The sequence below is a fragment of the Coregonus clupeaformis genome, chromosome 21, assembly GCF_020615455.1.
Source record: "Coregonus clupeaformis isolate EN_2021a chromosome 21, ASM2061545v1, whole genome shotgun sequence".
In the NCBI taxonomy this organism is placed as follows: Eukaryota; Metazoa; Chordata; class Actinopteri; order Salmoniformes; family Salmonidae; genus Coregonus; species Coregonus clupeaformis.
The window spans coordinates 39413190-39438775 of record NC_059212.1 but is presented as its reverse complement, the minus strand read 5'-3'; the positions used below and the strand labels follow the sequence as shown (position 1 = coordinate 39438775).

The 25586-nt window shown below is 47.6% G+C and overlaps 1 pseudogene; it reads right to left on the bottom strand.

The window, feature by feature from the left end:
• LOC121535500 overlaps positions 1-25586 on the bottom strand; it is a 97039-nt pseudogene that overhangs the window by 40132 nt on the left and 31321 nt on the right.

The window sequence follows — 25586 nt, the reverse complement described above, 5'->3', positions numbered from 1 at the left end:
TGTTGGCAATGACACAGGTCAAACGTTTTCTGTAAGTCTTCACAAGGTTTTCACACACTGTTGCTGGTATTTTGGCCCATTCCTCCATGCAGATCTCCTCTAGAGCAGTGATGTTTTGGGGCTGTCGCTGGGCAACACGGACTTTCAACTCCCTCCAAAGATTTTCTATGGGGTTGAGATCTGGAGACTGGCTAGGCCACTCCAGGACCTTGAAATGCTTCTTACGAAGCCACTCCTTCGTTGCCTGGTGGTGTGTTTGGGATCATTGTCATGCTGAAAGACCCAGCCACGATTCATCTTCACTGCCCTTGCTGATGGAAGGAGGTTTTCACTGAAAATCTCACGATACATGGCCCCATTCATTCTTTCCTTTACACGGATCAGTCGTCCTGGTCCCTTTGCAGAAAAACAGCCCCAAAGCATGATGTTTCCACCCCCATGCTTCACAGTAGGTATGGTGTTCTTTGGATGCAACTCAGCATTCTTTGTCCTCCAAACACGACGAGTTGAGTTTTTACCAAAAAGTTCTATGTTGGTTTCATCTGACCATATGACATTCTCTCAATCCTCTTCTGGATCATCCAAATGCACTCTAGCAAACTTCAGACGGGCCTGGATATGTACTGGCTTAAGCAGGGGGACACGTCTGGCACTGCAGGATTTGAGTCCCTGGCGGCGTAGTGTGTTACTGATGGTAGGCTTTGTTACTTTGGTCCCAGCTCTCTGCAGGTCATTCACTAGGTCCCCCCGTGTGGTTCTGGGATTTTTGCTCACCGTTCTTGTGATCATTTTGACCCCACGGGATGAGATCTTGCGTGGAGCCCCAGATCGAGGGAGATTATCAGTGGTCTTGTATGTCTTCCATTTCCTAATAATTGCTCCCACAGTTGATTTCTTCAAACCAAGCTGCTTACCTATTGCAGATTCAGTCTTCCCAGCCTGGTGCAGGTCTACAATTTTGTTTCTGGTGTCCTTTGACAGCTCTTTGGTCTTGGCCATAGTGGAGTTTGGAGTGTGACTGTTTGAGGTTGTGGACAGGTGTCTTTTATACTGATAACAAGTTCAAACAGGTGCCATTAATAAAGGTAACGAGTGGAGGACAGAGGAGCCTCTTAAAGAAGAAGTTACAGGTCTGTGAGAGCCAGAAATCTTGCTTGTTTGTAGGTGACCAAATACTTATTTTCCACCATAATTTGCAAATAAATTCATAAAAAATCCTACAATGTGATTTTCTGGAAAAAAAATTCTCAATTTGTCTGTCATAGTTGACGTGTACCTATGATGAAAATTACAGGCCTCTCTCATCTTTAAGTGGGAGAACTTGCACAATTGGTGGCTGACTAAATACTTTTTCCCCCCACTGTATATACACTCAGATATTGTATACTAATCAGAACTATATATATACTCAGATACTGTATCTCAGAACTATATATATACTCAGATACTGTATCTCAGAACTATATATATACTCAGATACTGTATCTCAGAACTATATATATACACTGAGATACTGTATACTAATCAGAACTATATATATACACTCAGATACTGTATACTAATCAGAACTATATATATACACTCAGATACTGTATCTCAGAACTATATATATATACACTGAGATACTGTATACTAATCAGAACTATATATATACTCAGATACTGTATCTCAGAACTATATATATATACACTCAGATACTGTATCACAGAACTACAGTCGTATGAAAAGGTTTGGGCACCCCTGACAATTTCCATGATTTCCATTTATAAATAATTGGGTGTTTGGATTAGCAATTTCATTTTGATCTATCAAATAACTGATGGACACCGTAATATTTCAGTAGTGAAATTAGGTTTATTGGATTAACAGAAAATGTGCAATATGCATCAAAACGAAATTAGACAGGTGCACAAATTTGGGCACCCCAACAGAAAAATCACATAAATATTTAGTAGAGCCTCCTTTTGCTAAAATAACAGCCTCTAGATGCTTCCTATAGCCTCTAATGAGTGTCTGGATTCTGGATGAAGGTATTTTGGACCATTCCTCCTTACAAAACATCTCCACTTCAGTTAGGTTTGATGGTTGCCGAGCATGGACAGGCCGCTTCAAATCATCCCACAGATTCTCAATGATATTCAGGTCTGGGGACTGGGATGGCCATTCCAGAACATTGTACTTGTTCCTCTGCATAAATGCCCGGGTAGATTTTGAGCAGTGTTTTGGGTCGTTGTCTTGTTGAAATATCCAGCCCCGGCATAACTTCAATTTTGTGACTGATTCTTCAACATTATTCCCAAGAATCTGCTGATATTGAGTGGAATCCATGCGACCCTCAACTTTAACAAGATTCCCAGTACCGGCACTGGCCACACAGCCCTACAGCATGATAGAACCCCCACCAAATTTTACTGTGGGTAGCAAGTGTTTTTCTTGGAACGCTGTGTTCTTTTGCCACCATGCATAACGCCCCTTGTTATGACCAAATAACTCAATCTTTGTTTCATCAGTCCATAGCACCTTATTCCAAAATGAAGCTGGCTTGTCCAAATGTGCGTTTGCATACCTCAAGCGACTATGTTTCTGGCGTGTGTGCAGAAAAGGCTTTTTCCGCATCACTCTCCCGTACAGCTTCTCCTTGTGCAAAGTGCGCTGAATTGTTGAACGATGCACAATTACACCATCTGCAGCAAGATGATGTTGTAGGTCTTTGGAGGTGGTCTGTGGGCTGTTTTTGACCGTTCTCACCATCCTTCGCCTTTGCCTCTCCGATATTTTACTTGGCCTGCCACTTCTGGCCTTAACAAGAACTGTGCCTGTGGTCTTCCATTTCCTCACTATGTTCCTCACAGTGGACACTGACAGCTTACATCTCTGCGATAGCTTTTTGTAGCCTTCCCCTAAACCATAATGTTGAACAATCTTTGTTTTCAGGTCATTTGAGAGTTGTTTTGAGGCCCCCATGTTGCCACTCTTCAGAGGAGAGTCAAAGAGAACAACAACATGCAATTGGCCACCTTAAATACCTTTTCTCATGATTGGATTCACTTGTCTATGAAGTTCAAGGCTTAATGAGCTCACCAAACCAATTGTGTGTTCCAATTAATCAGTGCTAAGTAATAGTACTCCTGAGTGGCGCAGTGGTCTAAGGCACTGCATCGCAGTGCTAACTGTGCCACTAGAGATCCTGGTTCGAATCCAGGCTCTGTCGCCGCCGGCCGCGACCGGGAGACTCATGGGCGGCGCCCAATTGGCCCAGCATCGTCCAGGGTAGGGGAGGGAATGGCCAGCAGGGATGTAGCTCAGTTGATAGAGCATGGGGTTTGCAACGCCAGGGTTGTGGGTTTGATTCCCACGGGGGGCCAGTATAAAAATAATATGTATTCACTAACTGTAAGTCGCTCTGGATAAGAGCGTCTGCTAAATGACTTAAATGTAAGTAGTTACAGGTAGTCAGATCAACAGAATGACAAGGGTGCCCAAATTTTTGCATAGCCTATTTTTCACATCTGATTTAATTTCATACAAATTAATATTACTACACTAAAAATTTTGTCTGGACAATACCCCAGTACTCAGCTTTTATTAGAAAAGGAATGGCATGCCACTGTGATCATTTTCTGTGACGACAGAGTAAATTATTATGCAGCCTCAGAGGGGTGCCCAAACTTTTTCATACGACTGTATGTATATACTCAGATACTGTATACTAATCAGAACTATATATATACTCAGATACTGTATACTAATCAGAACTATATATATATAATCAGATACTGTATACTAATCAGAACTATATATATACTCAGATACTGTATACTAATCAGAACTATATATATACTCAGATACTGTATACTAATCAGAACTATATATATATATACTCAGATACTGTATACTAATCAGAACTATATCCGCTGCTACTGGGAAGTTTAGACTTTTTTGTTAAAGTGAACTGATGACACTGATGCTCCAGATGTTTTATTGCTATTTACTTTTTAAATCCGGATAATCTAATAATTATCCTCTCCTGTCCTTGTCTATTCTATTCATAAAGCCCTTGAGAGGGTGGTTACTTCCTGGCCAGTGAAAAATATATCCCAGTTGACCAGGACTCATTGGCAGTTTCATTACAAACTTCTATGTATGAAATCATCCACCTGAATGAATGGGCACCCAGATGTGTATTTGGCTTACTGACTGTGCAGTTATTGGGCTGGTTACTCTGTAGGCAGCCGCTAGCGGTCACACTAAGGTCTGCCTCATTTACAAATGAGCTGCCAGTCCACTCAGGGCACCCAGCCAACCAGTCAATACTCACTGGACTGGGGCCAGCGGAGGAAACTATCTGAGATAGGCTCTCTTTTAAGAGGAAAATCTGAACATTTACACTTTACAGTGTTACATGTTTACAGTAGTGGCAATCGTTGATTTATTGATCATTGTAATACTATGCTATTTAGAACAGCATTTACTGTAAGTATGCCAATTCAAATCTCATTGTGGTAACTGCACTGAGTAAGTGGTAGAGTTATTGTATGTGATTGATAACTCACCCTCCTTTACCAAACCACAAGGAATTGGATGTCTCTCCTCGTGCCTGGAGAGAGAGGGGGAAGAGAGAGAGAGAGAGAGAGAGAGAGAGAGAAAGAAAGGGAGGAGGAGGGAGTGAAGAGTACAGTTACTGTTTTGAAAGCTTCATCCATATGCAGAGCATCAGGGCCGGTCCTGGCCATTATGTCAAAAAGATGTCTAAAATACGTATTTTTCCAGATTATGAAGTTAGGTTGATTTTCGATTCTGAATGAAAGTTGAAAAGACGTAATTTGGGCCAAATCAAGACTGGTCCAGACCGGAACAAAATCTGAACCAAACATAGACGTCTATGATTGGTTCAGATTTGGTCCGGACTGGACCAAAAACCAACGTCCGTGGACGTGGAAATCAAGACTGGTACGGACAGGACCAAGAAAAGACGTCCAAAAGGCGTCAGCGTCGGTCAGTGCTTACTGGGGTGTAGCCTATCATGTCGGCCACAATGGAATGTTATGAATGCCCAACCATGTAGTAGGCCCACCATTTGTAAAACAGGCCGTTGCATTGGCTTTATTAGTCCTGATTCCTGTGACTAATCAATTTGGCTATTTAAGCTCTAAATAGGGCCCCGTGTAGCTCAGTTGGTAGAGCATGGCACTTGCAACGCCAGGGTCGTGGGTTCGATTCCCACGGGGTGCCAGTATGAAAATGTATGCACTCACTAACTGTAAGTCGCTCTGGATAAGAGCGTCTGCTAAATGACTCAAATGTAATATCAGCTACCCAACTTTATCAGGAGGAGTTATCCTGAGCCTATTTGCAATGTGTTTACACAGCAGGAAATGCAGAAGTATTTTCTTTTTCGCTATGATCAGCTCGTAAAAAATGTATGGATACGAACTTGAAACCACTGATCATGACAATTTAGCCCACGGGGTGAAACTCCTGGACAGCAGTAGCATGATTGTCCATTCCATATTGTCCATTTTACTTTGACCTGTCCTGTTTTTGGGATATATTGTTTATTAGAGCATTTTATATTTGATTGGACACCATTTAGGTTATTTGATCAGAGAAACCTGCATGATGTAAAACGTTTCAGTCTCATTCCATTGTCATACATGTTATCTCCATCCTGTTGGCTACAGAAAAAGCCACATACCCTTTCTACTATTTGCTATATCTGCTATTTATGTTAGATAATTTTTTGACAGAATATTACTAGAGCGCCACAGCTGGGAAGGCGCGCTGGGAATGGACAAGTGAAATATTTGACAAAGTGGGCACTGCTTATCACAGTGCTCACCTAAAAAAAAACATGCCACTGGTTGAGAGAAATTGTCATTGTTTTTGGGCAGAATTATGTGAGGTTTTATGTGTTGTTGGAAGTGCATCTTGGTCAGTTTAGCTCAGAAAATGCCGCCCTCGTCAATCTGCCACCATAAACTGACGCCTAATCCTGCCTAATGAGCAGGCCGGCCCTGAAGAGCATGTCCGGAGTGCACTAGAGTGCAGCATTTAGCTGGAAAATAATCTTTTTTCTTCCTTGTGGGGGAGGATGCCCCGAGCCCCCTAACAGAGATATCAAGACCATTTCCACCACTGATGACTACCTCAGACCTCAGAGAATGTTCTTAAAACTGCACAGACCCCACTCTCTCTCTACCTCTATTTTCATATATCTATTCATCCTTCTCTCTCTCCTCTCTTTCCATTTATCTCTCTTTATCCTCTTCACTCTTTCCTTCTCTCGTTCCCACCCCCTCTCTCTTTCTCTCTCTCTCCCTCCCTCCCACCCTCTCCCGCTCATTCCTTCCCTAAGTCATAGAGCTAAATTTGACCTAGTAAACTGTGAAATCACTTCTACAGAGACCTAGAGCCTTTCTTTGTCCCTCAAGGCCTGGAATTGAGCAGCTCTGTATAGACCTATAAGGTCATATTAAAGCTACAGTCTATGATTCAGAAGAAAAAAAAACATTCTTCAAGGATCAATGGCTATACATGTATATCATTCATTCAAAAGTCCCAAAGTAGATGTACCATTCCCAAACTGTAGCTTTTACTGAATAGACCTTCACAGTATAGGTGGCGCGTGAGTTTCAAGTTTGGGGAAGCTAATTTTCACCATAAAAATGCATTCCATGCGTCATCGCATTTACAGACTTATGAAAGATAGACTACTAATCCTAATGTGATGAGTAGATTGGATAGTCATAATTAGGCAAATAATATAACTCAATTACTGTTCACAAAAAAGACAGTTCAATGCATGGCTGAGCACGTAGTGGTGTAAAGTAGACCTAGGCTATATCAGATACATACATTTCTTCTCCTTTCTTTGCACAGGAAAGATTTGGCCTTTTATAAACACATTTCATGCAACTCTACTACACTTTCTATGACTGGAACATTAGCATAATATGTTTTAATACATTATAGGGTAGCCTACTCTGCTGACACTGACAAACAGATCAATAAAAACGACGTTGTCTGATCCATATAAAAGGCCTACGAGAAGGGGAGACGCCTTTCAAGTGGCTCTGACCCAACAATGACAAAGAGTGAATATGCGCACTCACCGGGGGATATGGCCAATGCTATCTCTCTGGTGCCACTATATTAAGTTGAGAATTTTTATAACTAAAAGACAGATTAGAGTATTTTCTTTGTCGTCTCTTTACAGCAATAGCCATTTGCTTTCCAAACTATGTTTTCCCGCGATTGTATTTTGAAATATTGCAATATGCCTGGTTGGGCCTCTACTTTTCAATGACAGTCGCAACTCAACAATCATCTATTTGGTATTTGCCACGCGCGACTGTAGGCAATGCTATTTAAAACAATCCACAGCTTATTTTTAAAAAAAGAAGCTAATGATCTCTTTGGCCAAATCATGCTTTCTGGTGTAGAAGCCTATTTTGAATGTTTTTTTTTAGCCTGATTAGCCTATATAATTTTGGCAATTAAATTTAGCCTGATTGACGCGCCGCCTATGTTCACAGCCATCAAATGTACTTTTATCTCCAGATAGCTAGGGCCCTCGTCACACATTCAGACTCCCATCCTCCAGCTCAGATGTGTAATCATTGCAGCCTTGGTCAGAGAAACACCATGATGGAGAGTGAGAGACAGAGAGACAGAGAGACAGAGAGAGAGAGAGAGAGAGAGAGAGAGAGAGAGAGAGAGAGAGAGAGAGAGAGAGAGAGAGAGAGAGAGAGAGAGAGAGAGAGAGAGAGAGAGAGAGAGAGAGAGAGAGAGAGAGAGCAGAGAGAGAGAGAGAGAGAGAGAGAGAGAGTTATTACTCATTTAACCTTGGGATTCTGCCTCCCACATCATAACTCTGTTTGTTTGGTTTTATCTCAGGCCAGATTGAATCTGCACAGGAAAAATTATCATAAACCCACAGATTTGAAGAAAAAATAGAATGAAGAACTACTGAAAGCGAAATCAAGTCAAACTGCATACTGCGTCAAAACATAAACAGGTATGTTATTGATTGATTTTGCAGGCAACACTGCAAAGATATTGATGGAAAAGTTTCTTGCCAATTTCACCTGACTGTAGTTAACTTCTATGGGCTTGGCTGAGAGATTGTTACAGTTATAAAATCATAATAATGAATGTGCAGAGTATCCATGAAATTCTACCAATTAAACATTGTATAAGATTATACATCGTAGTTCTTGTGAAGTAAAATGGAAAAGGTCAAATTAAAGCGAAAATGAATGTGAGCACTGCAGGACAATACTGAAACATCATTGGCCAACAGGTCATCCATTGTCTTGAGCAACCAATCACTGTGTACCCACCTGTCAATCTGCTCCAATCATGACCGACCGGAGTGCATGTGAGTATCGCTATGACAATGACATGAAACTGGAAAGTAAAGAAAGTAGTGGGATAAAAAATAAAAAATAAAAAAAGGGGTTAAATGAACGCAGTGACAAACACCAACATAAACATAAAAGCAAGTGATTATTCATTCAATTAAAAAAGAATGATTAGCAAAATGATACGTGAATAAATGTGAGCAAACTAATAAACAAATCAATCAAGCCAAAGTAAACGTTCAAATCAATTATTTTAGCAGTTCCGTGAGACTGAAGGACAGAAATAAGTGAGTTATTTTCCATACTAAGGGCAAATCATCTATATAAAATGTATTATCAGATCATTTAAAATATTAATTGTATACTGTGTGAGACACATTATGTCTGCACTGCGGTATCTAAACGCACTTTCAAAATAGTCTCGGGAACACATTCACCCTAGCTTTGGCAGTAAATTATGCATATCACATTCATTTTTCAAAGCTCTGCAAAAAGTACTTCAGAGACTTTGAGAATGTGTCTACTACTGTCCCCTCTCTGGATAAAGCATTACGGAGCTGGAAACAAGGCTGCTTAGGTAAGCTACATAGGGCCGGGGATGAATATAGGATGGGGGATAGGATTAGTGGCTGGGGCTGGGGGATAGGGCAAGAGGATGGGGATGGGGCTGGGGGATAGGGCAAGAGGATGGGGGATAGGGCTCGGGATAGGGCAAGAGGATGGGGATGGGGCTGGGCGATAGGGCAAGAGGATGGGGGATAGGGCTCGGGGATAGGGCAAGAGGATGGGGGATAGGGCTCGGGGATAGGGCAAGAGGATGGGGGATGAGGCTGGGGTATAGGGCAAGAGGTTGGGGGATGAGGCTGGGGGATAGGGAAAGAGGATGGGGGATAGGGCTCGGGATAGGGCAAGAGGATGGGGGATAAGGCTCGGGGATAGGGCAAGAGGATGGGGGATGAGGCTGGGGGATAGGGCAAGAGGATGGGGCTGGGGGATAGGGCAAGAGGATGGGGATGGGGCTGGGGGATAGGGCAAGAGGATGGGGGATGAGGCTAGGGGATAGGGCAAGAGGATGGGGGATGAGGCTGGGGGATAGGGCAAGAGGATGGGGATGGGGCTGGGGGATAGGGCAAGATGATGGGGGATGAGGCTGGGGGATAGGACAAGAGGATGGGGGATGAGGCTGGGGGATAGGGCAAAAGGATGGGGGATGAGGCTGGGGGATAGGGCAAGAGGATGGGGCTGGGTGATAGGGCAAGAGGATGGGGGATAGGGCTGGGGGATAGGGCAAGAGGATGGGGATGGGGCTGGGGGATAGGGCTCGGGGACTGGGCCAGTAGTATGGGACTGGGACTGGGCCAGTAGTATGGGACTGGGACTGGGCCAATAGTATGGGACTGGGACTGGGACTGGGCCAGTAGCATGAGACTGGGACTGGGCCAGTAGTATGGAACTGGGACTGGGCTAGTAGTATGGGATTGGGACTGGGCCAGTAATATGAGACTGGGACTGGTAAAGTAGTATGGAACTGGGACTGGGCTAGTAGTATGGGATTGGGACTGGGCCAGTAATATGAGACTGGGACTGGTAAAGTAGTATGGGACTGGGACTGGGCCAGTAGTATGGGACTGGGACTGGGCCAGTAATATGAGACTGGGACTGGTAAAGTAGTATGGGACTGGGACTGGTCCAGTAGTATGGGACTGGGACTGGGACTGGGCCAGTAGTATGAGACTGGGACTGGTAAAGTAGTATGGGACTGGGACTGGGCCAGTAGTATGGGATTGGGACTGGGCCAGTAATATGAGACTGGGACTGGTAAAGTAGTATGGGACTGGGACTGGGCCAGTAGTATGGGACTGGGACTGGGACTGGGCCAGTAGTATGGGACTGGGACTGTGGCAGTAGTATGGGACTGGGACTGGGCCAGTAGTATGAGACTGGGACTGGTAAAGTAGTATGGGACTGGGACTGGGCCAGTAGTATGGGACTGGGACTGGGCCAGTAGTATGGGACTGGGACTGGGCCAATAGTATGGGACTGGGACTGGGACTGGGCCAGTAGCATGAGACTGGGACTGGGCCAGTAGTATGGGACTGGGACTGGGCCAGTAGTATGGGACTGGGACTGGGCCAGTAATATGAGACTGGGACTGGTAAAGTAGTATGGGACTGGGACTGGGCCAGTAGTATGGGATTGGGACTGGGCCAGTAATATGAGACTGGGACTGGTAAAGTAGTATGGGACTGGAACTGGGCCAGTAGTATGGGACTGGGACTGGGACTGGGCCAGTAGTATGGGACTGGGACTGGGGCAGTAGTATGGGACTGGGACTGGGCCAGTAGTATGAGACTGGGACTGGTAAAGTAGTATGGGACTGGGACTGGGCCAGTAGTATGGGACTGGGACTGGGCCAGTAGTATGGGACTGGGACTGGGCCAATAGTCTGGGACTGGGACTGGGCCAGTAGTATGGGACTGGGACTGGGACTGGGCCAGTAGTATGGGACTGGGACTGGGACTGGGCCAGTAGTATGGAACTGGGACTGGGCTAGTAGTATGGGACTGGGACTGGGACTGGGCCAGTAGTATGGGACTGGGACTGGGGCAGTAGTATGGGACTGGGACTAGGCCAGTAGTATGAGACTGGGACTGGTAAAGTAGTATGGGACTGGGACTGGGCCAGTAGTATGGGACTGGGCCAGTAGTATGAGACTGGGACTGGTAAAGTAGTATGGGACTGGGACTGGGCCATTAGTATGGGACTGGGACTGGGCCAGTAGTATGGGACTGGGACTGGGCCAATAGTCTGGGACTGGGACTGGGCCAGTAGTATGGGACTGGGACTGGGCCAGTAGTATGGGACTGGGACTGGGACTGGGCCAGTAGTATGGGACTGGGACTGGGACTGGGCTAGTAGTATGGGACTGGGACTGGGACTGGGCCAGTAGTATGGGACTGGGACTGGGCCAGTAGTATGGAACTGGGACTGGGACTGGGCCAGTAGTATGGGACTGGGACTGGGGCAGTAGTATGGGACTGGGACTAGGCCAGTAGTATGAGACTGGGACTGGTAAAGTAGTATGGGACTGGGACTGGGCCAGTAGTATGGGACTGGGCCAGTAGTATGAGACTGGGACTGGTAAAGTAGTATGGGACTGGGACTGGGCCATTAGTATGGGACTGGGACTGGGCCAGTAGTATGGGACTGGGACTGGGCCAATAGTCTGGGACTGGGACTGGGCCAGTAGTATGGGACTGGGACTGGGCCAGTAGTATGGGACTGGGACTGGGACTGGGCCAGTAGTATGGAACTGGGACTGGGACTGGGCTAGTAGTATGGGACTGGGACTGGGACTGGGCCAGTAGTATGGGACTGGGACTGGGCCAGTAGTATGGAACTGGGACTGGGACTGGGCCAGTAGTATGGGACTGGGACTGGGCCAGTAGTATGGAACTGGGACTGGGACTGGGCCAGTAGTATGGGACTGGGACTGGGCCAGTAGTATGGGACTGGGACTGGGCCAGTAGTATGAACTGGGACTGGGACTGGGACAGTAGTATGGGACTGGGACTGGGCCAGTAGTATGGAACTGGGACTGGGACTGGGCCAGTAGTATGGAACTGGGACTGGGCCAGTAGTATGGGACTGGGACTGGGCAAGTAGTATGGGACTGGGACTGGGCCAGTAGTATGGAACTGGGACTGGGCCAGTAGTATGGGACTGGGACTGGGCAAGTAGTATGAGACTGGGACTGGGACTGGGCCAGTAGTATGGGACTGGGACTGGGCCAGTAGTATGGAACTGGGACTGGGCCAGTAGTATGGGACTGGGACTGGGCCAGTAGTATGGAACTGGGACTGGGCCAGTAGTATGGAACTGGGACTGGGACTGGGCCAGTAGTATGGAACTGGGACTGGGACTGGGCCAGTAGTATGGGACTGGGACTGGGCCAGTAGTATGGGACTGGGACTGGGCCAGTAGTATGAACTGGGACTGGGACTGCGACAGTAGTATGGAACTGGGACTGGGCCAGTAGTATGGAACTGGGACTGGGACTGGGCCAGTAGTATGGGACTGGGACTGGGCCAGTAGTATGGAACTGGGACTGGGACTGGGCCAGTAGTATGGGACTGGGACTGGGCCAGTAGTATGGAACTGGGACTGGGCCAGTAGTATGGGACTGGGACTGGGCCAGTAGTATGGAACTGGGACTGGGCCAGTAGTATGGAACTGGGACTGGGACTGGGCCAGTAGTATGGAACTGGGACTGGGACTGGGCCAGTAGTATGGGACTGGGACTGGGCCAGTAGTATGGGACTGGGACTGGGCCAGTAGTATGAACTGGGACTGGGACTGCGACAGTAGTATGGAACTGGGACTGGGCCAGTAGTATGGAACTGGGACTGGGACTGGGCCAGTAGTATGGGACTGGGACTGGGCCAGTAGTATGGAACTGGGACTGGGACTGGGACAGGGGAATAAGGTTTGAGTGTGAGGTCTTACCTCCCGAAGCTGCTGTTGGACCCTGTTGATGATTCGTAGCCAGTTCTCTCTAGCCCTCAGGGACGGGTCCACCGGCTCCTTGGGCTCCTCATCCACAGGACGACTACAGGGACAAGAACAGGACTGAGAACAACTCCATGTCTGGGTCCCAAATGGCCCTCTCCCTGGTCAAAGGTAGTGCACTATATAGGTAATACTTGTCAAAAGTAGTGCACTGTATAGGGAATAGGGGGCCATTTCAGACACACGTCCATGTGGTTTTTCGCAAGGCACTACAGAGGGTAGTGCGTACGGCCCAGTACATCACTGGGGCCAAGCTTCCTGCCATCCAGGACCTCTATACCAGGCGGTGTCAGAGGAAGGCCCTCAAAATTGTAAAAGACTCCAGCCACCCTAGTCATAGACTGTTCTCTCTGCTACCGCACGGCAAGCGGTACCGGAGTGCCAAGTCTAGGTCCAAAAGACTTCTCAACAGCTTCTACCCCAAGCCATAAGACTCCTGAACAGCTAATCATGTCTACCCGGACTATTTGCACTGCCCCCCCACCCCATCTTTTTACGCTGCTGCTACTCTGTTAATTATTTATGCATAGTCACTTTAACTCTACCCACATGTACATATTACTTCAACTACCTCAACTAGCCGGTGCCCCCGCACATTGACTCTGCACCGGTACCCCCCTGTATATATAGCCTCCCTACTGTTATTTTATTTTACTTCTACTCTTTTTTTCTCAACACTTTTTTTGTTGTTGTCTTTTGTTTTCTGTTAAAAATAAATGCACTGTTGGTTAAGGGCTGTAAGTAAGCATTTCACTGTAATGTCTGCACCTGTTGTATTCGGCGCATGTGGCCAATAAAATTTGATTCGATTTGATTTTTATTTGATTTTTCACAGTCCACCCAATATGGTGGCCAAATAAAAAAATGCCCCTGTTGCGTCCATAGAACAGAAAGGCTAAAATATTTGAGATTTGGGAGGGGGGTTTACCTCTCAGGTAGTTGCTCCTCCTCCTCTAGGGGGGTGGGGGGGCGGCTCTCGTCAAACCGTAGGTCCTCGTCTTCCATGAGGGGTTCCTCCTCTGTTGGGGTGGGGATCCTAACCTCGGGTGGAAGGGGTTCATCTTCCTCTGGAAGGAGTTGGTCTTCCGGCAGGGGGGTTTTGGCATCAGGGCCCTCTGATTGGGGAGGGGTGTGGGCAGGGGGCTGGGCCTGAGAGGGGGGGGCAGTGGAGGGGTTCGGCTGAGAGGGAGGGCCAGTGGTTGTGGACTGGGGGCCCTGGGGGCCCTGGGGGGAAGGGGCGCCGGTGGCGGGGTGAGATTGGGGAATGGAGGAGACAGACTGGGGCTGGGGTTGTGAGCCTGGGGGGTGAGCCTGGGCAGGTTGGGCAGTGGGGAGTCCAGAAGACAGGAAAGAGGAGGCCAGGCCTGTTACTGCTGCTGAGAAGGGCTTGGCCATGGAGAAGAAGGACTGGGCTGGGGCTGGGGCTGGGCCGGGGACTGGCTGGGGTTGAGACTGTGGTTGAGGGACCTGGGTGGGTGGCTGACCCGGGGGCTGTCCTCCTGGAGCCATGGCCGGAGGGTGGGCCTGATTTGGGGTTTGGCTGGGCGGCTGGCCGTGTGGCGCCTGATGTTGATGCAGAGAGGGCTGTTTTTCCAGGGGGGGTCTAGAAGCACTGGGGACGTCCAGTGTGGGGGGTGCTGTGCTGGTGGGGGTGGGGGGTGTAGGGGACCTCCATATCCTCACTGAGGGTGCCGTCCAGAGGGTAATCCTCATCGTCATATATCTCCCCCTCCTCTCCTTCATACGTCCCCTCTTCCTCATACAGGCCGCCGTCATCCTCCTCATAGAGGGCCCCCTCCTCGCCCCCGTCCTTACTGTATCCCCCCTCATCGCTGTACCCCCCCTGGGTCTCGTCAGGGTCCCAGTCTGGAGAGCCCTTGCTGTAGGTGACGGAGGAGTGACAGGAGTGGTAAGAGTCGTTCTCATCGTAAGGATCCCTCTCTCTGTACTCCGGACCGTACTCCTCCTCACTCAGCTGGCTGCTGCAGCGACTCAACTCTGCCGACGATGCATAGCTCCCCGTAGGGCTGGAGAGGAGAGGGGGAGAGGGATAGTGGGGAGGGAGAGCAAGTGATAGGAGGGGGAAGAGAGAGAAGAGAGTGCAAAATAAGAGAGGAAGAGTGAGAGCCAGGACGAGAGAAAGGTGGAGGAGGGAGGAAGTAGAGACAGGATGAGAGAAAGGTGGAGGAGGGAGGAAGTAGAGACAGGATGAGAGAAAGGTGGAGGAGGGAGGAAGTAGAGACATGATGAGAGAAAGGTGGAGGAGGGAGGAAGTAGAGACAGGATGAGAGGAAGGTGGAGGAGGGAGGAAGTAGAGACAGGACGAGAGAAAGGTGGAGGAGGGAGGAAGTAGAGACAGGAAGAGAGAAAGGTGGAGGAGGGAGGAAGTAGAGACAGGATGAGAGAAAGGTGGAGGAGGGAGGAAGTAGAGACAGGACGAGAGGAAGGTGGAGGAGGGAGGAAGTAGAGACATAGAGAGAAAGGTGGAGGAGGGAGGAAGTAGAGACAGGACGAGAGAAAGGTGGAGGAGGGAGGAAGTAGAGACAGGACGAGAGAAAGGTGGAGGAGGGAGGAAGTAGAGACAGTACGAGAGAAAGGTGGAGGAGGGAAGAAGTAGAGACAGGTTGAGAGAAAGGTGGAGGAGGGAGGAAGTAGAGACAGTACGAGAGAAAGGTGGAGGAGGGAAGAAGTAGAGACATGATGAGAGAAAGGTGGAGGAGGGAGGAAGTAGAGACAGGATGAGAGGAAGGTGGAGGAGGGAGGAAGTAGAGACAGGACGAGAGAAAGGTGGAGGAGGGAGGAAGTAGAGACAGGAAGAGAGAAAGGTGGAGGAGGGAGGAAGTAGAGACAGGATGAGAGAAAGGTGGAGGAGGGAGGAAGTAGAGACAGGACGAGAGGAAGGTGGAGGAGGGAGGAAGTAGAGAGGATGAGAGGAAGGTGGAGGAGGGAGGAAGTAGAGACAGGACGAGAGAAAGGTGGAGGAGGGAGGAAGTAGAGACAGGACGAGAGAAAGGTGGAGGAGGGAGGAAGTAGAGACAGTACGAGAGAAAGGTGGAGGAGGGAAGAAGTAGAGACAGGACGAGAGAAAGGTGGAGGAGGGAGGAAGTAGAGACAGGACGAGAGAAAGGTGGAGGAGGGAGGAAGTAGAGACAGGATGAGAGAAAGGTGGAGGAGGGAGGAAGTAGAGACAGGATGAGAGAAAGGTGGAGGAGGGAGGAAGTAGAGACAGGACGAGAGAAAGGTGGAGGAGGGAGGAAGTAGAGACAGGATGAGAGGAAGGTGGAGGAGGGAGGAAGTAGAGACAGGACGAGAGAAAGGTGGAGGAGGGAGGAAGTAGTACAGGATGAGAGGAAGGTGGAGGAGGGAGGAAGTAGAGACAGGACGAGAGAAAGATGGAGGAGGGAGGAAGTAGAGACAGGACGAGAGAAAGGTGGAGGAGGGAGGAAGTAGAGACAGTACGAGAGAAAGGTGGAGGAGGGAGGAAGTAGAGACAGTACGAGAGAAAGGTGGAGGAGGGAAGAAGTAGAGACAGGTTGAGAGAAAGGTGGAGGAGGGAGGAAGTAGAGACAGTACGAGAGAAAGGTGGAGGAGGGAAGAAGTAGAGACAGGACGAGAGAAAGGTGGAGGAGGGAGGAAGTAGAGACAGGACGAGAGAAAGGTGGAGGAGGGAGGAAGTGGGAAATTAGGAAGGAAATGAAGAGTAAGAAATAGTCATCAACATGGAGGGACAGACAGACAGACAGACAGACACTTTCCTAAAGTACACAATATCCAGAGCATCCCTGAGCAACAGTAAAACGCTCTGCTATAACACCTGACTGTGAAGGTAAAACCCACTAAACTGATGGTTAATCGATAAGAGGTAAGCGAAACAGCAGTGTCAGACAGAGAGAGAAATAAAATGAGAGAGAGAGAAGGAGAGAGAGAGAGAGAGAGAGAGAGAGAGAGGGAGAGAGAGAGAGAGAGAGAGAGAGAGAGAGAGAGAGAGAGAGAGAGAGAGAGAGAGAGAGAGAGAGAGAGAGAGAGAGAGAGAGAGAGAGAGAAGGAAAAAGAGAGAGAAGGAGAGAGAGAAAGAGAGAGAAATAGAGCAGAACAGAAAGCTGACAAATGAAAAAGAACAAGCATCCTCACAGGGAACAAACACAGGAGGAGTATTTATACTCCATGATAAATGAGGCTATTAAAGAAAGAATGGAGAGAGAGGGAGAGAGAGAGAGAGAGAGGGGGGGAGCAATGAAGAGAGAGGTAGAGGAGATGATACACACACATCAAAACATTTGTGCAGCATTGACCATAAGATTGTTGGTTGAATAATGCATGAAGAAGCAGCGAGCAGCGGACACAGTCAGGAAACACAGTCAGGGGACACAGTCAGGGGACACACTCAGGGGACAGACTCAGTGGACACAGTCAGGAAACACAGTCAGGGGACACACTCAGGGGACACAGTCAGGGGACACAGTCAGGGAACACAGTCAGGGAACACAGTCAGGGGACACAGTCAGGGAACACACACAGGGGACACACTCAGGGAACACAGTCAGGGAACACAGTCAGGGGACACAGTCAGGGGACACAGTCAGGGAACACAGTCAGGGGACACAGTCAGGGGACACACTCAGGGAACACAGTCAGGGGACACAGTCAGGGGACACAGTCAGGGAACACAGTCAGGGAACACAGTCAGGGGACACAGTCAGGGAACACAGTCAGGGGACACAGTCAGGGAACACAGTCAGGGAACACAGTCAGGGGAGTGTGTCTTTTCCTCAGGCTGAGTGGAACAGGCCTGCAAGGTAAGCACTGAGCTGGAGCAGGAGACCAGGCAGTATACAGATAGAGAGGAGTAGGAGAGACTGACACACACACACACACCTGATGGCCCTCTGGTGGTAGTGGAGGGGATCACAGCTGTTGGAAGGGGGGTAGGAGGAGGGGCGGGGCCCCTGGCGGTGCTGCTGGTCTCTGATGGGGTACTGGTGGACGGAGGCGTTGGGCTGAGACGTGGTATAGTAGGGGGGAGGAATGCTGTTACTGGTCTCACTGCGGTAGTCACTGTCTCTGTCATCCACAGCACTGTCTGGGTCCTCATCTGGAGGAGAGAGGAGAGGAGAGGAGAGGAGAGGAGAGGAGAGGAGAGGAGAGGAGAGGAGAGGAGAGGAGAGGAGAGGAGGAGGAGAAGGGAGAGGAGAGGAGAGGAGAGGAGAGGAGAGGAGAGGGAGAGGAGAGGAGAGGAGAGAGGAGAGGAGAGGAGAGGAGAGGAGAGGAGAGGAGAGGAGAGGAGAGGAGAGGAGAGGAGAGAGGAGGGAGAGAGAGAGGAGAGGAGAGGAGAGGGAGAGGAGAGAAGAGGAGAGAGGAGAGGAGAGGAGAGGAGAGGAGAGGGAGAGAGAGGAGAGGAGAGGAGTGAGAGGAGAGAGAGGAGAGGAGAGGAGAGGAGAGGAGAGGAGAGGAGAGGGAGAGAGGAGAGGAGAGGAGAGGAGAGGGAGAGGAGAGGAGAGGAGAGAGGAGAGGAGAGGAGAGGAGAGGAGAGGAGAGGAGAGGAGAGGAGAGGGTTAATAACAGTCATGTAGTGTGTCCCAAATGGCACATTATTCCTTTTATAGTACACTACTTTAGAAGTGGGCAAAATAAGTGCACTATATAGGGAATAGGGTGCGATTTGGGACGCAACCATGGAGGTGTACAGTACTGACACTTTCCATTCCCTCCCTTTAATCAGGGACTGACTCAGACTCTGTTGAGAGAGTGGGTGAAACTAAAGCTAGCTTTCCATTGTGGAGGTGAGGGACTGTCGTTCACAACGTTGGATACAATTTAGACACATCTCAACTGGACGGGTTCCGACTTGTCCGTTATGTTCAGGAATCGGACTATATCTCGCCCAGTCATACTGCCAGACTGTTGAAATCTAAATGAGTCTACATTTTGTCAGATGGTCTGTGTGAACTCAGCTTTAAAGAACAATTTTCACTAAGCGGAGCGCAGATTCAAGAGAGAACGTCATTACTTTATTATCGCCACAATGCACACTCAGCAGAATGGCTATCCCAGTTAATGTGGATCATCTCAACAAAAACCATGGAACTCCTATAGAGCTCATCTCACCACGTCACTCAGAGTGCAGTCATAAAAATAGATCATCTAGATCCGTCACGGCTCTGCACTCCACATCATCTACATTCTATAATCTCCATTTCTAGGTGTAGTACGGGGTTATAGGCTGCCATAGATCAGAGACTAAAGGGTCCCAGTTGGAGGGGGTGGAGGAGTTGAGCAGGGCGGAATCACCCTCAGAGCAAACCATCTATTCATCATTAATCATTCATAATAATCATCATCATCATCGATGTTCAGAACCCTGACTCAGGCTGCCAGAACATAACGCCTCCGTCTAGAGCATTTTCAATCTATCTCGTCTTGCTGTGTAAACAGTAGAGGCATCTTAACCCTTCCCACACAAGCCAGTGGGTTTGAGGTTACTTTGGAGGAGTTCTTCAATATGGTATTTTATATATATATATATATAATCTCTTCATAATCCCATGTGTCTCTCCCTCCCTCTCCCCTCCCTCTCCCCTCCCGCCCTCCTTCCCACTCTCCCTCCCTCTCCCTCCCCTTCCTCCCACTCTCCCTCCCCTCCCCTCCCTCCCTCCCACTGTCCCTCTCTCCCTCCCTCCCACTCTCCCTCTCTCTCTTCCTCCCTTCCCAGGCTACTATACAGTAAGTGAATGGAGGTGGATTAGCAACATGGCAGTGATGAGTATGATGGAGAAGCCGTGCTTGTATAAGACCATCAGCTAATCACAAAGAAGAAGAAGAGAGAGAGAGAGAGAGAGAGAGAGAGAGAGAGAGAGAGAGAGAGAGAGAGAGAGAGAGAGAGAGAGAGAGAGAGAGAGAGAGAGAGAGAGAGAGAGAGAGAGAGAGAGAGAGAGAGAGAGAGAGAGAGACAGAGAGAGAGAGACAGACAGACAGAGAGACAGACAGACAGACAGACAGACAGAGAGAGAGAGAGAGAGAGAGAGAGAGAGAGAGAGAGAGAGAGAGAGAGAGAGAGAGAGAGAGAGAGAGAGAGAGAGAGAGAGACAGACAGACAGAGAGAGCCTGACACCCTCAGCACACAGGAGGACAAACACCTACCTGGAGGTGACAGCATTCCCTCAACCATATGCCCCCCTAGACACAACTATGACAACATAACCAACAAAAACGGGTCACAACTCCTGCAGCTCTGTCGCACGCTGGGTATGTATATAGTCAATAGTAGGCTTCGAGGTGACTCCTATGATAGGTACACCTATAGCTCATCTCTTGGCAGTAGTACTGTAGACTACTTTATCATTGACCTCAACCCAGAGTCTCTCAGAGCATTCACAGTCAGCCCACTGACACCCCTATCAGATCACAGCAAAATCACAGTCTACTTGAACAGAGCAAATCTCAATCATGAGGCATCAAAGCCAAAGAAACTGAATAATATTAAGAAATGCTATAGATAGAAGGAAAGTAGTGTGGAAACCTACCAAAAAACAATTAGGCAAAAACAAATTAAATTCCTTTCAGACAACTTCCTGGACAAAATGTTTCACAGTAATAGTGAATGTGTAAACTTGGCAGTAGAAAACCTAAACAGTATATTTGACCTCTCAGCATCCCTATCAAATCTACAAATTTCAAGCAGACAACCTAAGAAAATTAACCACTATGGTGAATCACTAAAACAATACAGAAATACACCACGGAAAAAGAAGGAACAGCACATCAGAAATCAGCTCAATGTAATTGAAGAATCCATAGAATCTAACCACTTCTGGGAAAATTGGAGACAGAGGCAGCTTAAGCCCTACCCTCTTCAACATATTCATACATCAATGAATTGGCAAGGGCACTAGAACAGTCTGCAGTACCCGGCCTCACCCTACTAGAATCTGAAGTCAAATGTCTACTTTTTGCTCATGATCTGGTGCTTCTGTCCCCAACCAAGGAGGGCATACAGCAGCACCTAGATCTTCTGCACAGATTCTGTCATACCTGGGCCCTGACAGTAAATCTCAGTAAGACCAAAATAATGGTGTTCCAAAAAAGGTCCAGTTGCCAGGACCACAAATACAAATTCCATCTAGACACCATTGCCCTAGAGTACACAAAAAACGATACATACCTCGGTCTAAACATCAGCGCCACAGGTAACTTCCACAAAGCTGTGAACAATCCGAGAGACAAGGCAAGAAGGGCCTTCTATGCCATCAAAAGGAACATAAAATTTGACATACCAATTATAATCTGGCTAAAAATACTTTAATCCGTTATAGAACCCATTGCCCTTTATGGTTGTGAGGTCTGGGGTCCGCTCACCAACCAAGAATTCACAAAATGGGACAAACACCAAATTGAGACTGCATGCAGAATTCTGCAAAAATATCGTCTGTGTACAACGAAAAACTCCAAATAATGAATGCAGAGCAGAATTAGACCGATACCCGCTAATTATCAAAAACCAGAAAAGAGACGTTAAATTCTACAACCACCTAAAAGGAAGCGATTCCCAACCCTTCCATAACAAAGCCATCACCTACAGAGAGATGAACCTTGAGAAGAGTCCCCTAAGTAAGCTGGTCCTGGGGCTTTGCTCACAAACACAAACAGACCCCACAGAGCCCTAGGACAGCAACACAATTAGACCCAACCAAATCATGAGAAAACAAAAAGATAATTACTTGACACATTGGAAAGAATCAACAAAAAAACAGCGCAAACTAGAATGCTATTTGGCCCTAAACCAGAGAGTACACAGTGGCAGAATACCTGAACACTGTGACTGACCCAAAATTAAGGAAAGCTTTGACTATGTACAGACTCAGTGAGCATAGCCTTGCTATTGAGAAAGGCCGCCGTAGGCACACCTGGCTCTCAAGAGAAGACAGGCTATGTGCACACTGCCCACAAAATGAGGTGGAAACTGAGATGCACTTCCTAACCTCCTGCCAAATGTATGACCATATTAGAGACACATATTTCCCTCAGATTACACAGACCCACAAAGAATTTGAAAACAAATCCAATTTTGATCAACACCCATGGCTATTGGATGAAGAACAAATCACAGCAGCAAGATTTGTGACCTGTTGCCACAAGAGAAGGGCAACCAGTGAAGAACAAACGCTATTGTAAATATAACCTATATTTATGTTAATTTAATTTCCCTTTTGTACTTTAACTATTTGCACATCATTAAAACCCTGTATATAGACATAATATGACATTTTAAATGTCTTTATTCTTTTGGAACTTTTGTGAGTGTAATTTTTACTGTTAATCTTTTATTCTTAATTTCACTTTTAGTCATTATCTATTTCACTTGCTTTGGCAATGTAAAAATATGTTTCCCATGCCAATAAAGCCCCTTAAATTGAATTGAAATTGAATTGAAAGATAAAGAAAGAAAGAAAGAAAGAAAGAAAGAAAGAAAGAAAGAAAGAAAGAAAGAAAGAAAGAAAGAAAGAAAGAAAGAAAGAAAGAGAGAGAGAGAGAGAGAGAGAGAGAGAGAGAGACAGAGAGAGAGAGACAGAGAGAGAGAGAGAGAGAGAGAGAGAGAGAGAGACAGAGAGAGAGAGAGAGAGAGAGAGAGAGAGAGAGAGAGACTAATAGAAATAGAGGATGTATTAAAGATAACTCACTTGGTTGGTCTCCCCACAGACTCCAGTTACCTACAAAGAAACAGAATGTTTTTAGATGAATTGTGAAACATTCCGAACTGTTTACACTCATGGTATGTGTGTCTTACTTACTGCATAGTACGCTGTGCTAAAGTAAGGGTACTTTTAGGTACAGACTGCAATGCACTGTTATTGGTAGGGAATTTTTTGATGCCAACAAGGAGGCTAGTTTGCTGAGCTCTCTGTTTGTGTGCGTGTGTGTGTGTGTGTGCGCGCGTGTGTGTGTGTAGGAAGACACACAGTGGGGCTGGCTGTTTGTGAGAGCCCTCGTCCCACTCCGCTCGTCCCCTCCTCTTCCCACTCCCCCTCCCCCTCCCCACGTCCCCTCCTCCTCCCCCTTCCCCATGTCACCTCCTCCTCCCCCTCCCCTCCTCCTCCCCTCCCACGTCCCCTCCACCTCCCCCCCCGTCCCCTCCTCCTCCCCCTCCCCCGTCCCCTCCTCCTCCCCCTCCCACGTCCCCTCCTCCTCCCCTCCCACGTCCCCTCCTCCTCCCCCTCCCACGTACCCTCCTACTCCTCCTCCCCCCTCCCCACGTCCCCTCCTCCTCCCCCTCCCCTTATCCAATCCTCTGTGTCAGCACACCCAGTAGACTCTGACTGACACCACCAGAAACACTCTGACACCACCAGAAACACTCTGACTGACTGACACCACCAGAAACACTCTAACTGACACCACCAGAAACACTCTGACTGACACCACCAGAAACACTCTGACTGACACCACCAGAAACACTCTGACTGACACCACCAGAAACACTCTGACTGACACCACCAGAAACACTCATACTGACACCACCAGAAATATTCTGACTGACACCACCAGAAACACTCTGACTGACACCACCAGAAACATTCTGACTGACACCACCAGAAACATTCTGACTGATACCACCAGAAACACTCTGACTGACACCACCAGAAACATTCTGACTGATACCACCAGAAACACTCATACTGACACCACCAGAAACATTCTGACTGATACCACCAGAAACACTCTGACTGACACCACCAGAAACATTCTGACTGACACCACCAGAAACACTCTGACTGACACCACCAGAAACATTCTGACTGACACCACCAGAAACATTCTGACTGATACCACCAGAAACACTCTGACTGACACCACCAGAAACATTCTGACTGATACCACCAGAAACACTGCATTCAGTGGAGATGCCTCTGTATATTTATTACTCATATTGATGTTTCACTTAATCAATGTGGATACAGTGGGGGGAACAAGTATTTGATACACTGCCGATTTTGCAGGTTTTCCTACTTACAAAGCATGTAGAGGTCTGTAATTTTTATCATAGGTACACTTCAACTGTGAGAGACGGAATCTAAAACAAAAATCCAGAAAATCACATTGTATGATTTTTAAGTAATTCATTTGCATTTTATTGCATGACATAAGTATTTGATCACCTACCAACCAGTAAGAATTCCGGCTCTCACAGACCATTTAGTTTTTCTTTAAGAAGCCCTCCTGTTCTCCACTCGTTACCTGTATTAACTGCACCTGTTTGAACTTGTTACCTGTATAAAAGACACCTGTCCACACACTCAATCAAACAGACTCCAACCTCTCCACAATGGCCAAGACCAGAGAGCTGTGTAAGGACATCTGGGATAAAATTGTAGACCTGCACAAGGCTGGGATGGGCTACAGGACAATAGGAAAGCAGCTTGGTGAGAAGGCAACAACTGTTGGCGCAATTATTAGAAAATGGAAGAAGTTCAAGATGACGGTCAATCACCCTCGGTCTGGGGCTCCATGCAAGATCTCACCTCGTGGGGCATCAATGATCATGAGGAAGGTGAGGGATCAGCCCAGAACTACACGGCAGGACCTGGTCAATGACCTGAAGAGAGCTGGGACCACAGTCTCAAAGAAAACCATTAGTAACACACTACGCCGTCATGGATTTAAATACTGCAGCGCACGCAAGGTCCCCCTGCTCAAGCCAGCGCATGTCCAGGCCCGTCTGAAGTTTGCCAATGACCATCTGGATGATCCAGAGGAGGAATGGGAGAAGGTCATGTGGTCTGATGAGACAAAAATAGAGCTTTTTGGTCTAAACTCCACTCGCCATGTTTGGAGGAAGAAGAAGGATGAGTACAACCCCAAGAACACCATCCCAACCGTGAAGCATGGAGGTGGAAACATAATTCTTTGGGGATGCTTTTCTGCAAAGGGGACAGGACGACTGCACCGTATTGAGGGGAGGATGGATGGGGCCATGTATCGCGAGATCTTGGCCAACAACCTCCTTCTCTCAGTAAGAGCATTGAAGATGGGGTCGTGGCTGGGTCTTCCAGCATGACAACGACCCGAAACACACAGCCAGGGCAACTAAGGAGTGGCTCCGTAAGAAGCATCTCAAGGTCCTGGAGTGGCCTAGCCAGTCTCCAGACCTGAACCCAATAGAAAATCTTTGGAGGGAGCTGAAAGTCCGTATTGCCCAGCGACAGCCCCGAAACCTGAAGGATCTGGAGAAGGTCTGTATGGAGGAGTGGGCCAAAATCCCTGCTGCAGTGTGTGCAAACCTGGTCAAGACCTACAGGAAACGTATGATCTCTGTAATTGCAAACAAAGGTTTCTGTACCAAATATTAAGTTCTGCTTTTCTGATGTATCAAATACTTATGTCATGCAATAAAATGCAAATTAATTACTTAAAAATCATACAATGTGATTTTCTGGATTTCTGTTTTAGATTCCGTCTCTCACAGTTGAAGTGTACCTATGATAAAAATTACAGACCTCTACATGCTTTGTAAGTAGGAAAACCTGCAAAATCGGCAGTGTATCAAATACTTGTTCTCTCCACTGTACACCCAGACACACACATGCAAATACACACGTGCACACGAACACACACACATACACACACACACACACACACTGGAGCAATACAAATATCTCTCAC